The 12,280-nt window shown below is 43.4% G+C and overlaps 1 protein-coding gene across 1 annotated transcript in view; it reads left to right on the forward strand.

Moving 5' to 3' along the window:
* Positions 1-12,280, forward strand: part of LOC143986869 (uncharacterized) — a 133,286-nt gene that overhangs the window by 60,498 nt on the left and 60,508 nt on the right.

Below are 12,280 nucleotides of genomic sequence, written 5' to 3' on the forward strand. Positions count from 1 at the left end.
CAGATCACAGGCATGTGCAATAGAATCCAGTAGTTTGGGCGACAGAGTGCTAGGGGGCGGAGGACACCAAAAGTCGGCCGCCCACCCCACAATCCCCAAGGCCCAGTGTGAGCTGCCATGCGGCCCATGCAAAATACAAAATGCATAGCAGATGAGATCCGCTATAAAAACAGGAGAGGTGAGAAGGGAAAAGAGAGAGAAGAGAAAGAAAAGAAAGTGCCAGAGATCCAGGTCGCCATACCTTAACCATTTCGCCCCTAGTCTTCCCGCAGCCGCCATCTCTCCCATACTCGGTCAAATTCCTCCAGCCTGTCCCTCACTCTGGCCGTCATTTTCTCCATTAGTTCCACGTCCTTAATCCTGGAGTAGAGGGCCTCCATAGATGGGGCCAGTCGACTCTTCCAGTTAAGGGCTATTAGACAACGGGCTGCGGTAAGAATATGCCGCAGGAGCTGCCGGGACGGCTTAGCCATCCGCGGTTGGGACAGGCCAAATAGAAAGAACTTGGGCACAAACGGGACAGGCACCTCAAATACCCGGACAATGAGCTGTTGGATTGATGTCCAGAACGGGGCTATCAAAGGGCAAGTCCAGTATATATGGAATAAGGTACCCCTGTCCTGTAGACAGCGCCAGCATCGATCAGAGGTGGAGGGATACATTTTGTGGAGCACAGCTGGGGTCTGGTACCAGTGGTAGAGAATTTTATAAAAGTTTTCTTTATAAAGGGTACACAGGGAGGATTTGGCCGCCTGTCTCCATATCCCCCGCCAAGCTTCCAGTGGAAATTCCTCACCCAACCCTCTTTCCCATCGCAGCATATACTTGTGCTTGCCCTTTGCATGAAAGTGGTGCGAGTTAAGGATGCGGTAGAGGTCTGATATCATTCCCCTGCGGTTCCGTCCCTCGAGTATAATCAGTTCGAAGGGAGTGGGCGGGGAGAATTTAAGTTTCCGTGCTATGGTTTGCGCAAAATGTCTGATCTGTAGGTAACTGTAGAACGTCCGCTGGGGGAGGTCGTGTTTAGTCTGCAGCTCCGAGAAAGACAGCAGTTTTCTCGATCTGGGGTCCACTAGGTGTCCCAGGTGAAATCTGGCATACTTTTGATGTGAAAGCAGGGCCTTTGTCTGAATTGATTGGAATTGGACACGCCCACCAAGGAATATTTACCTGGGTGAGAATTTTCACTACTGTTTGTGCGTCTTCCTTGGTTACAAAAATTTCCACCCATCTGGAAAACATGTTCACAATCACCAAAAGATATTCCAGTCTTTTGCCTAGATTGGGCATGTGTGTGATATCAACCTGTAAATGTGTAAAAGGGGTTGTTGGATATATTAGGTGTTCATGTTTGGCTTTGTGTGAGTTATTTGGATTGTTCCTGATACATGTGATGCATCTTGATACATAATCCTTAACCCCCAACAATGCACATAAGGCAGAGCGGTAGGGGACAAATCAGTTCTGAGAGATGTGTCCTGGTGGGTGAGGTTGGTACAATCATATTGTGGCACCACTTCATCCTGTTCTCCTTTTAGTCCTAGTAAGGCATTTAAAATTGGAGCAGGGCCTGCATTTGGGGAAGCATATTTTATATGCAATTTTGGGTTTGACAACCGTATCACCTCATAGCCGCTCAACCTTTGAGCAGGCATGTGTTGCGTATGTATATTCCTCAATAATGTAGATACAGTATGAGTAGTATACAGGGTGTATCGTGGCCCAAAGTGAAAGTTGCGGCCATCTCCACCAGCATCGCACAAGATGCCAGAGCTCGGAGGCACACAGGCATGCCCTGAACCTGTACCGGTACCACCTTTGAAAAAAATGCTTCTGAGCAAGGATACCTGCCATTGTTGTACAATTTTCCCTGGCATACAAATGAAACATCATAGCATAATTGGGGAGGCCGAGCCCTGGGGCTATTACCATAACATTTTTCAAATACACAAAAGAATTACACCTTTCATCTGTCCATTTGATACAAGCCGGCATGTCTGAACCTGTGGCTTGTCTCAGGAGGTTGTCATAGTAAGAGCAGTCGGGTATCCATTGGCGGCAGTAACCAATCATACGCAGGAAGGTGAGCATGTCCTTCCTTTTGAGTGGGCGAGGAAGACCCATCAGAGCAACAGTTCTTTTGTGACTGACTCTTATTTCTCCTTTTGTGAACACAAAACCTAGGTGTTCAACTGTTTTCTGACACCTTTGCAACTTTTTCTTTGACACTTTATGACCACTTTCAAAAAGACATTTCAAAAAATAAAGAAAAGGAGAGTAGTGTTGCGCTTCCAGAAGGAGTGGAGCACTAGATTAGAACTAAAAGGAAACTAAATTATTAGAAATTAATAGAGTGTAACCTAATGGTGTGTGATCACCTTCGAAAGCTTAGAACCAGCCCCAAAAAACTATTTTGTTAAAATTAAACTCAAATATATAAAAAATATATATAAAAAAACCAGCACAGCGTGGGAAATAATATGACCCACAACTAAAGTGCCCGTATGGATCAAGCTGTGTATAAGCAAACAAAATTGGATATCAAGGTGCTAAGTGCATCTTATAACTGTGAAACAGATTTGTATCAAAAGTGCTAAGTGCATATAATAAACGTAAATCAATTCAAACACACACAGGAATCTAACTGTGAAACACATTTGAATAGAAAGTGCTGAGTGCATATAGTAAACATAAAACGATTGGAACACACACAATAAACTGACTGGGTGAACAAAATCCAGTGAGAGTATCAAATATCAATATAAAGTGACTTCGTGCTTGTAAAGTGCATAACGAGTCTTCCTCCACACAGGTGATTCCACGTGTTAGTGTACACACTGGGTATTTACCTCCCCTCTGTATAAAATACAGCGTGTATGCAGCCTCCTCAAAGATACACCAGGAATCAGAAGGGGGGAACTTCAAAGAACCACTCTCAGATCTCCGTCCATATAACCTCCATCAGTATGCTCTAAAATGGCTCAAAGAACAAATATAAAGGCAACCATAGTGTAGCAAGTTTTAAAATCGCCACTTCTTTATTTATATGAGTTAAAATTACTCACAAACAGATAGGGTGAGTCAGGCAGTACTAGCAGCAAACAATTCAAGCGAACCGCTCTGGTGCGAGCGTCACTTCCGGTCTCCGTATCCTACGCGTTACGTCACTTCCTGTGACTTCAACTGGGATTGGAATTTCAAAAAATACCTCCCATCCTCCAGGGCGGTCTCCCTTGTGAGACTGTGATCATCTGCGCACTGCAGCAGGACTGAACGATGCCTGGGTGTCCAAGCCCTGAGAGTTGTTTGGAGGACAATAGAATAGACAACAGGTGAATCTATATAACCCTGGAGCATTCTACACCAGGTCAATTTCTTGTTTTAAAACTGAATGCAAAGAGTGGCTATGTCTCCTCGTCCACAGGGACGTTAAAAAAGCATTTGATAAATCAATAATAGAGAAATATTCAGCATCGGGTGGTATGGAGGTGAGCAAAGATGGCACATCAGGCACTATTGGAGCAATTGGTACCACTAAGTTGTTTATGGCCCTAAGGTCCTGTACAAACCTGTAACTGCCGCCCGGCTTCTTAACAGGATTGATAGGAGTGTTGTATGGAGAAATTATTTCTTTTAAAATCCCTCTCTCTAGAAAGTCTTTTACAATTGGCTCTATGCCCTCTTTTTTTCTCTTGCAATGGGGTACTGTTTTTGATACACAAGTAAAACTCCTGGTTTCAAAGTGGCTTTATAGAGCATACAGGATATGAACCCTACATCCAGAGGGTCGACTGCCCATACTTCCTCTTCATTACATTTACCATCTTACTCTTCTGGGCATGATAGCAATGCAAAAAGGTGAATCTTATCAGATTTCACTCGCAAGCCTCCTTGGGTGGCGATTTTCATTATAATGCCCAATTTCCCCATTAAATCTCTTCCCAAGAGACTCAACGGGACAATCAGGAATGATCCTAAAACAATATTTTAAACCACAATTAGCACCTGTGGGGGTGCTTAGTGAAAGCGGAGGTGTTTTAAAAGTCTTGGTGAGTATCCCATTTATTCCCATTGAAGACTCAGCACCCATGACCTCTTCTCTATAAAAATCCCTGCTAAATTATCTACTCAAGGGTTAATATACAAATAATCAGTGCCACATATTTGGACTACATAACGTTTATATATCTCCCCCACATCTGGAGGAGGGATATCCTTATTTGAATGTTGGCCCATACCTTACCTTGCAGTGCCCAACAAAATCCACACAATACACAAACAGATTATCTTATTTGTCTCTAAGCAATATAAAGCAAGCAAAAGGGTTTGGGTTTTTCCGGCACACTCTACCAGATTTTCTTATTTAACTTCTTAGTCCCTGTACACACGGTCGGACATTCTGCCAACCAAATCTGTCGGATTTTGCCCGTCGGATCTTGTCCAAAACTGTTGCATACACACGGTCGGACTACGTTGTCGAAAAATTCGATCATTCAGAACGTGATGACGTAATTTCGTTACGATGGGACTAGTAGCCAATAGCTTTGATGTAGGAATTTTATCTGAGCATGCGTGGCACTTGGTCCGATCAAAATTCTCTACCCATGATTGGAGTATGTCCGATCAAACCAGTTGGTCGGAAAATATTTCCAACATGTTGGAAAATTGGGTCCGACGGAGATTCGGACGGAATCAGTCCGATGCATACCACACACAGTCGGATTATCCGACGACACGGTCCGATAAGACGCATTCCGACGGATTCTCCGACCGTGTGTACAAGGCTTTACAGTACTGTACTAACTTACTTGGGTTTCTCGGAACCCTTTACTTTGGGTTTCTCAGAACCCTGGAACATTCTCAGTTCCTCTTTTTGCCGTCACCCACATGGACTTATACCGAGGCACATATATTTACATACAATCTTACAATATTTAATTTAACACTACACCCTTTACTAGTCCCGTTGGGGATCAGTCTTTTAACTAGCGGTCACGGTAAGAGAAATAATAAATTAGATCAAACTTACCGGACTTAGATGACCATCCCAGACGAGCCCCCAGAATTGTTAGGCTGTAGAGTGGTCTAGGGGTGAGTGGAACCTCGGTTAAGGTATCTGCCTAGAGTATCCTTCAAACCCAGTAGGCCTGGAGACCACTCTGATAAGGAAGCATTCACACACACCATGCAGTGCTCAGAGTGATCTAACAAACAGCTTCTAACTTCAGCTCATAAGGGCAAAATGACCTCTCAAAGAAAGCCCAACCCTCCTCACATTGATATATGATAAAATACAGATATTAATTAAAACAAGCAGTGGAAAATTACATACAGAAACAATATACGCCCCCAAATTCATTTAGAAACTGGCCACAGGAAAGGCTAATAGAGAAAAATAGATTGTTCTCGATAACATTTGTTCTCAAAAAGAGGAACTTAACTTACCTCTTAACTTAACTCCTGGCAGACTCTATGTGAATATATTTATCTTAAAATGGATACTCATATTATAGGTTACAATATCTAAGATGGCTGGCAATAAGCTAAAACAAACAATAAGCTAAAATATCCCTTCAGGCGGATGACTCCCTGCTTTTTTCTGACATTTGTTGGTTTCAAGTTAAAATCATTTTTTTTTTTGCTTTAGAAAACTACTTTATTTTTTTAGTAGATGCCCTAGAATAAAATGGTGGTTGTTGCAATATTTTATGTCACACTGTATTTGCGCAGCGGTCTTTCAAATTAAATTTTTTTTTTTTAACCACTTGCCGACCAGCGCACGCCGATGTACGTCGACAGAATGGCACGGGCAGGCAAATGGGCGTACATGTACGTCCCTTTAAATTTGCCGCCCTGCCATCGGGAGCGCGCCACCGGTGGCGCGCTCCCGCGCTGGTTTGGGACCCCCGTGAGTCCGGTCGCGGGACCCGCGGACTCGATCGCCGCAGGCATACCCGCGATCGTCTCACGGAGCGGCCGAATGAAGAAATGCCGTTGTAAACAGCATTTCTCCATTCTGCCTAGCAACTAGTGACGCTGATCTCTGCTCTGTGATTGGAGCAGAGATCAGTGTTCACTAAATGAAAGCCCAATCCCCCACAGTTAGTAACACACCCCTAGGAACCCTTAACCCCTACACTGCCACCCCCGTGAGTCCGGTCACGGGACCCGCGGACTCGATCGCCGCGGGCATACCCGCGATCATCTCACGGAGCGGCCGAATGAAGAAATGCCGTTGTAAACAGCATTTCTCCATTCTGCCTAGCAACTAGTGACGCTGATCTCTGCTCTGTGATTGGAGCAGAGATCAGTGTTCAGTAAATGAAAGCCCAACCCCCCCACAGTTAGTAACACACCCCTAGGAACCCTTAACCCCTACACTGCCACCCACTGGTTAACCCCTTCACTGCCAGTGTCATTTACACAGGAATCACTGCATTTATATAACAGTGATTACTGTATAACTGACAATGGTCCCAAAAATGTGTCAAAAATGTCCGATGGGTCCCCCACAATGTCGCAGTCTCAATAAAAATCGCTGATCGCCGCCATTACTAGTAAAAAAAAAAATAATAAAAAATTATTAATAAAAATGCTATAAAACTATCCCTATTTTGTAAACGCTATAACTTTTGCGCAAACCAATCAATAATGGCTTATTGCGATTTTTTTTTTTTACCAAAAATATGTAGAAGAACACGTATCGGCCTAAACTGAGGGAAAAATTATTTTTTTTATATATTTTTGGGGGATATTTATTATAACAAAAAGTAAAAAATAATGCGTTTTTTTCAAAATTGTCGCTCTATTTTTTTTTTATAGCGCAAAAAATAAAAACCGCAGGGGTGATCAAATACCACCAAAAGAAAGCTCTATTTGTGGGAAAAAAAGGACGTCAATTTTGTTTGGGAGCCACGTCGCACAACCGCGCAATTGTCAGTTAAAGCGACGCAGTGCCGAATCACAAAAAGTGGTCTGGTCTTTGACCAGCAAAATGGTCCGGTCTGAAAGTGGTTAAATTACTTTAATGAATTAAAAAAAAAAAATAACTAGTAAAGTTAGCCCATTTTATTTATTTATTTATTTATTTTTTTGTATAATGTGAAAGATTTTACTTTGAGAGAATCGTGATCTTTTTATTCTAAGCAAAAAAAATTGTGATTCTCATTTTGGCTAAAATCGTGCAGACCTAGTCTCTGAGCTCCTTCTTGCTATTCCTCGTCCTGCCTGTTGTTTCCTTGGATTGATTTTCTGTGTAGTGACCCCGGCTTCATCTCTTGGATGCGCTCATCTGTTGCTTGTCCTGACCTTTATCCTGATTCCTGGATTTCCTCCTCATCTCTCCTCCATATCCTCTTACACAGCTTTTCTCCACACCTGCAGTGAACTTGGCACCAGGAGCAGCAAAATCCATCCCCACCATTAGGAGCTCTTTAGAAAATTGTCTGGTATTTACACTCCGTTCCTCCGCACTTCACCTGATCACATGAGAGCTTACTTTCACAGATTCCTGACAGATTTCTCTATGGTAAAGGTCAAAGTTCACTATTCAGTTTAGGAGAGGTAGGACACACCCAGGAACAATGATTTTGTTTGCATGGGAGCCTCATATAGAGGACCCCTCAAATCTCCACATCCAAATGTCCCTCCATCCAGAGTCTAGATGTCCTATGACATCACACTGACCTCACAGCTCTTTCTCTCAATGTCCCTCCATCTGGCTTTTTCTTCTGGTGCTCTTAGGATGTGGATGGAGCCTTGGAAAGTGGGACTGTTGATCCTGCATTGTATGTAATGATGTCATAATGCCTGCAACAAGCTTTTAACCTACTGAGTGTGGGGGGTCTTGTGTGGGTAAATTCTACATCAGTCTTAAAGCGAAGTTACACCCAAAATTGGAACTTCCGCTTTAAACACTTCTCGCCCCCTTACATGCTACATTTGTCATGTTATTTTTTTTGGTCTTTTTTTTGTTTTTTTTTTCGTCTGTTGCTTGTCCTGACCTTTATCCTGATTCCTGGATCTCCTCCTCATCTCTCCTCCATATCCTCTTACACAGCTTTTCTCCACACCTGCAGTGACCCTGGGGGGTGGAAACTTGGCACCAGCACTCAGCAAAATCCATCCCCACCATTAGGACAGTCTGACTGGAGATAGCTATTGTTTTGCTCTTTTTAGATTGTCCCTAAGGCTATTGTTGCTGGGGGGGGGTTCACATTGTTGGGGTTATTTTCTTTAGTGTTTCTCTCTCTAAGCCCTTGTACACACGGTTGGAGATTCCGACGGAATGTGTCCTATCGGACCGTTTTGTCGGATATTCTGACTGTGTGTGGTCTGCATCGGACTGTTTCTGTCTGAATATCCGACGGACCAAGTTTTCCAACTTGCCAGTAAAATTTTCCGACAAAATGCTCCGATCAGACATACTCCGATCATGTGTAGCCTACTCCGACGGACAAAGTGCCACGCATGCTCAGATCAAATTCCTAGACCAAAGCTATTGGCTACTAGCCTGAACGTAGTCCCGTCGTAACAAAATAACGTCATCACGTTATGTACAATCGGATTTTCCGACAACTTAGTCCGACCGTGTGTATGCAACATCACTTCCGGACCTCTTCCGGAATTAATCCGTCGGAATTACTCCGACGGATTTGGTTGCCGGAATCTCCGACCGTGTGTACAAGGGCTTAGTGATTCTTTATACAAGTGATGTGGACAAGCTCTGCCTCATCTGAATGTCTCATCTGAAGATTTCTTCTCTGTCCCTCCACAGGTATGTCCCAGCTGAGTCACATCCACCCATAACTGAAAAACTGGAAACTGTTGGCTTTCACTGTGTCTTTTGGTCATGTTGCCTTCACCATGTGTTGCCCTGTCTACATCATTATAAAGTGTTGATGTTGCTCTGTCGTGTCTTACCAAAGTTTTATATGCTGATCTTATCTCTACAACTCTGTCCTCTTGCTGGTCTGATGTTAGATGTGAAAGGCCTGCTCTGATTGTTTGCCATCCTTATATGTACTCATGATTCATTAATTACCAAACAACCATCCCCACCCATAACCGTATAAAACTAGAGCACCCTTATGGGCTCAGCACTTTGCTGGGGTTCTTTCCTTTTAGTGATTTTTTTTCTCTAAGTGATTCTTTATACAAGTGATATGCACTTCAGGTTCTGCACGTCAGTGAGTGCACAAAGTGAATATACATAGCAACCTGCACTGAAAAGCACCAAATAGCCTGCAGGTGACCCTGTCTCTCTATTAAGCTCTCCTTCCTCTCTGTAGCGTGCACTCTCCACCACTCTTTCTGGTAGTTGTCTCCTCTCTCTTTTCTTCCCCCCTCTTCTCCACCCACAGCTTATATATATATATATATATATATATATATATATATATATATATATATATATATATATATATATATATATATATAATCACCCTCTCTTCTGTCCTCTCACTATTACTGCACTAACCTGCTAATTCTATACTCACATGCTGATAACTCCTCCAGGATGCTGGGGCATGTCCCTTCATATAAATCACACTGCCACATTACCTCTCTCACCCTTCTACCTATCCTAACCTCTAGTGACATATCCCGAAACCCTGGGTCTTCATCATTTAACTGTGCCCAACACTCCCATCACCATACACCTTCTGCCAGCAGCCGCAATCCACAGAACTTGGTTTCCATTCCTCTTCTTCCCAAAACCAGACTCCCCTTCTCCTGCTCCCTTTGGAATGCCCCCTCTGTCTGAAACCAACTCACCTCCCTCCACTACCTCTTTATCACAAATTCTTTTAACCTACTTACCATTACTGAAACCTGACTTCATGAATCTAACACTGCTTCTCCTGCTTCCCTCTCCCATGGTGGCCTTCTCTGGACTCACTCCCCCAGACCCAGTGGACAGAAGGCAGGTGGAGTGGGAATCCTTCTAGCCCCACACAGTACCAGTCAGGTACTTCACACACCTCCCTCTCTGATACTCTCCACTTTCGAGGCACATTGTATTTGTATATTTTCTCTAAGAATTTATGTCATCTACCGGCCCCCTGGACCAGTATCAACCTTCCTTGATTACGTCTCTGCCTGGCTACCCTACTTTATCTCTTCTGAAATCCCCACAGATCGCTGTCCATACTTTGTATGAACAGACGATCTGTCACTTCTCGCCTCAGAGAACCGGGATCTGTGTGTTTACACACAGTTTCTGGTTCTTGCTGTGTCAAGAGCGATCGCATTGGCTTGGGGGGGCGAGCAGTGGGCACGCACATCCCTAGTGGCCACAGGGCGAAGTAACGTAGCGTAGTTTCGCCCCAGCCGTGCCAATCTGCCGCAGTAAAACTGCGACGGCTGGTCGGCAAGTGGTTAATTCAGTTTTAGCTTCACTTTGTTTTGGAGAAATTGCAGGTATGAGATATCCACACACACGCAGGGCATCTGTCAAGCTTCAACAAATATTCAAAAGAGCATCACGGAAGCACCACTGACACTCCACCAAAGCTTCATCGAAGCACCACTGAAGCATCAAAAACACATCATAAAAGTATGTTGAAGCCGTAGGCGCTTTAATGTGTGTTGAATCCAAAGCAAGTGTAAATGAGCCCTAAGTGACAATTGCAAGGTCATGTAAAGCTGTACCCAAATAAATAAAATGAATGTTCCCACAAATCTCTTTCTTTTGGTGGTACTTGATTGCCTCTGTGCTTCTTTTTTGCGCTATAAACAAAAAGAGACAATTTTGAAAAAACACAATGTTTTTTACTTTCTGCTATAAAACATATCCAATAAAAAATTTAAACACTGTAAATTATTGGCGTTATATAAACCTTGTATAATAATAATAATAAATGTTTTCCCATGGGGCAGTAATTCTTTAATATACAGCAACTCTTCTAGTACACACACACACACACACACACACATCCACATCCTATTATTGTGTGACCGATACCATCCAAATAATTCTTTCATTAATTTCCCAAAGTTATCCGTCTACAAGGAGCCCTGTATACATCAAATGACGGCACCAATGAGGATGGAGGAGGACCGGAGTCACATGACTGAGAAGATACTAAACCTCACCCTGGAGATCATCTACCTGCTGACTGGAGAGGTGAGGAGGATTCTGGGAGGTCACATGACATCACTCTTATCTCTATTAATAAAACACAGACCTGACCGGAGAGGTGAGGAGGATTCTGGGAGGTCACATGACATCACTCTTATCTCTATTAATAAAACACAGACCTGACCGGAGAGGTGAAGAGGATTCTGGAAATCTAACATGATATTCCTTTTGGTTCCTCATTACAGAGATTTCCTCTTGTGAAGTCAGGTGATGATATGACCATCACAGTGCCTCCATGTGACTCCCTAAAACCCGAGAGACACAACATGGAGAAGATTCTAGAAGTCACCAAGAAGATGATGGAGCTTCTGACAGGAGAGGTGAGCGGTGCTGGGAATTCTGGGACATTATCCAGTAACAGACAAGGGATGTGTCTGTATGGTGACTGTATCATTGTGTGTGTCAGGTTCCTATAAGGTGTCAGGATGTCACTGTCTATTTCTCCATGGAGGAGTGGGAGTATTTAGAAGGACACGAGGATCTCTACAAGGACGTCATGATGGACAATCAGCCGCCCCTCACATCACCGGGTAAGAGGAGACTTTATTGTAAAGGAAAGAGCAGTACGGATGCTCCACCTAGATCCCCCATCATCTGATAAACACAGAGAAACAATGTATTCAGTCAGTGTGTGTGTTTCCTACAGATGGATCCAGTAATGGGAACCCACCAGAGAGATGTCCCCGTCCTCTGTATTCCCGGGATTCCACACAGGAAAATCACACCATCCCCCACCATTATCAGGTAGATGAGGAACAATCACTGATAGTATCATTAGGATCTGTACATTATTTGCATTGTTACCATTGATATAATTTTTATCATATATTCTGAGTGGAAACCTGAGAGATTCTAAAGTTGAGGGTAAAGAAGAGATAAGAGAGGAGGATGATGAGGATGGGGTGATGGAGGAGTGAGAGTTTCCAAAATAACACAAAGATCTGTACCAGGACACCATGGTGGAGTCATCCAACTACAGAAACCCACCAGAGAGATGTCCCCGTCCTCTGTATTCCCGGGATTCCACACAGGAAGATCACACCATCCCCCACCATCATCAGGTAGATGAGGAACAATCACTGATAGTATCATTAGGATCTGTACATTATTTGCATTGTTACCATTGATATAATTTTTATC

Source organism: Lithobates pipiens, unplaced genomic scaffold, assembly GCF_037356315.1.
Source record: "Lithobates pipiens isolate NorthernLeopardFrog02 unplaced genomic scaffold, aLitPip1_a1.2 Scaffold_18, whole genome shotgun sequence".
Lineage (NCBI taxonomy): Eukaryota > Metazoa > Chordata > Amphibia > Anura > Ranidae > Lithobates > Lithobates pipiens.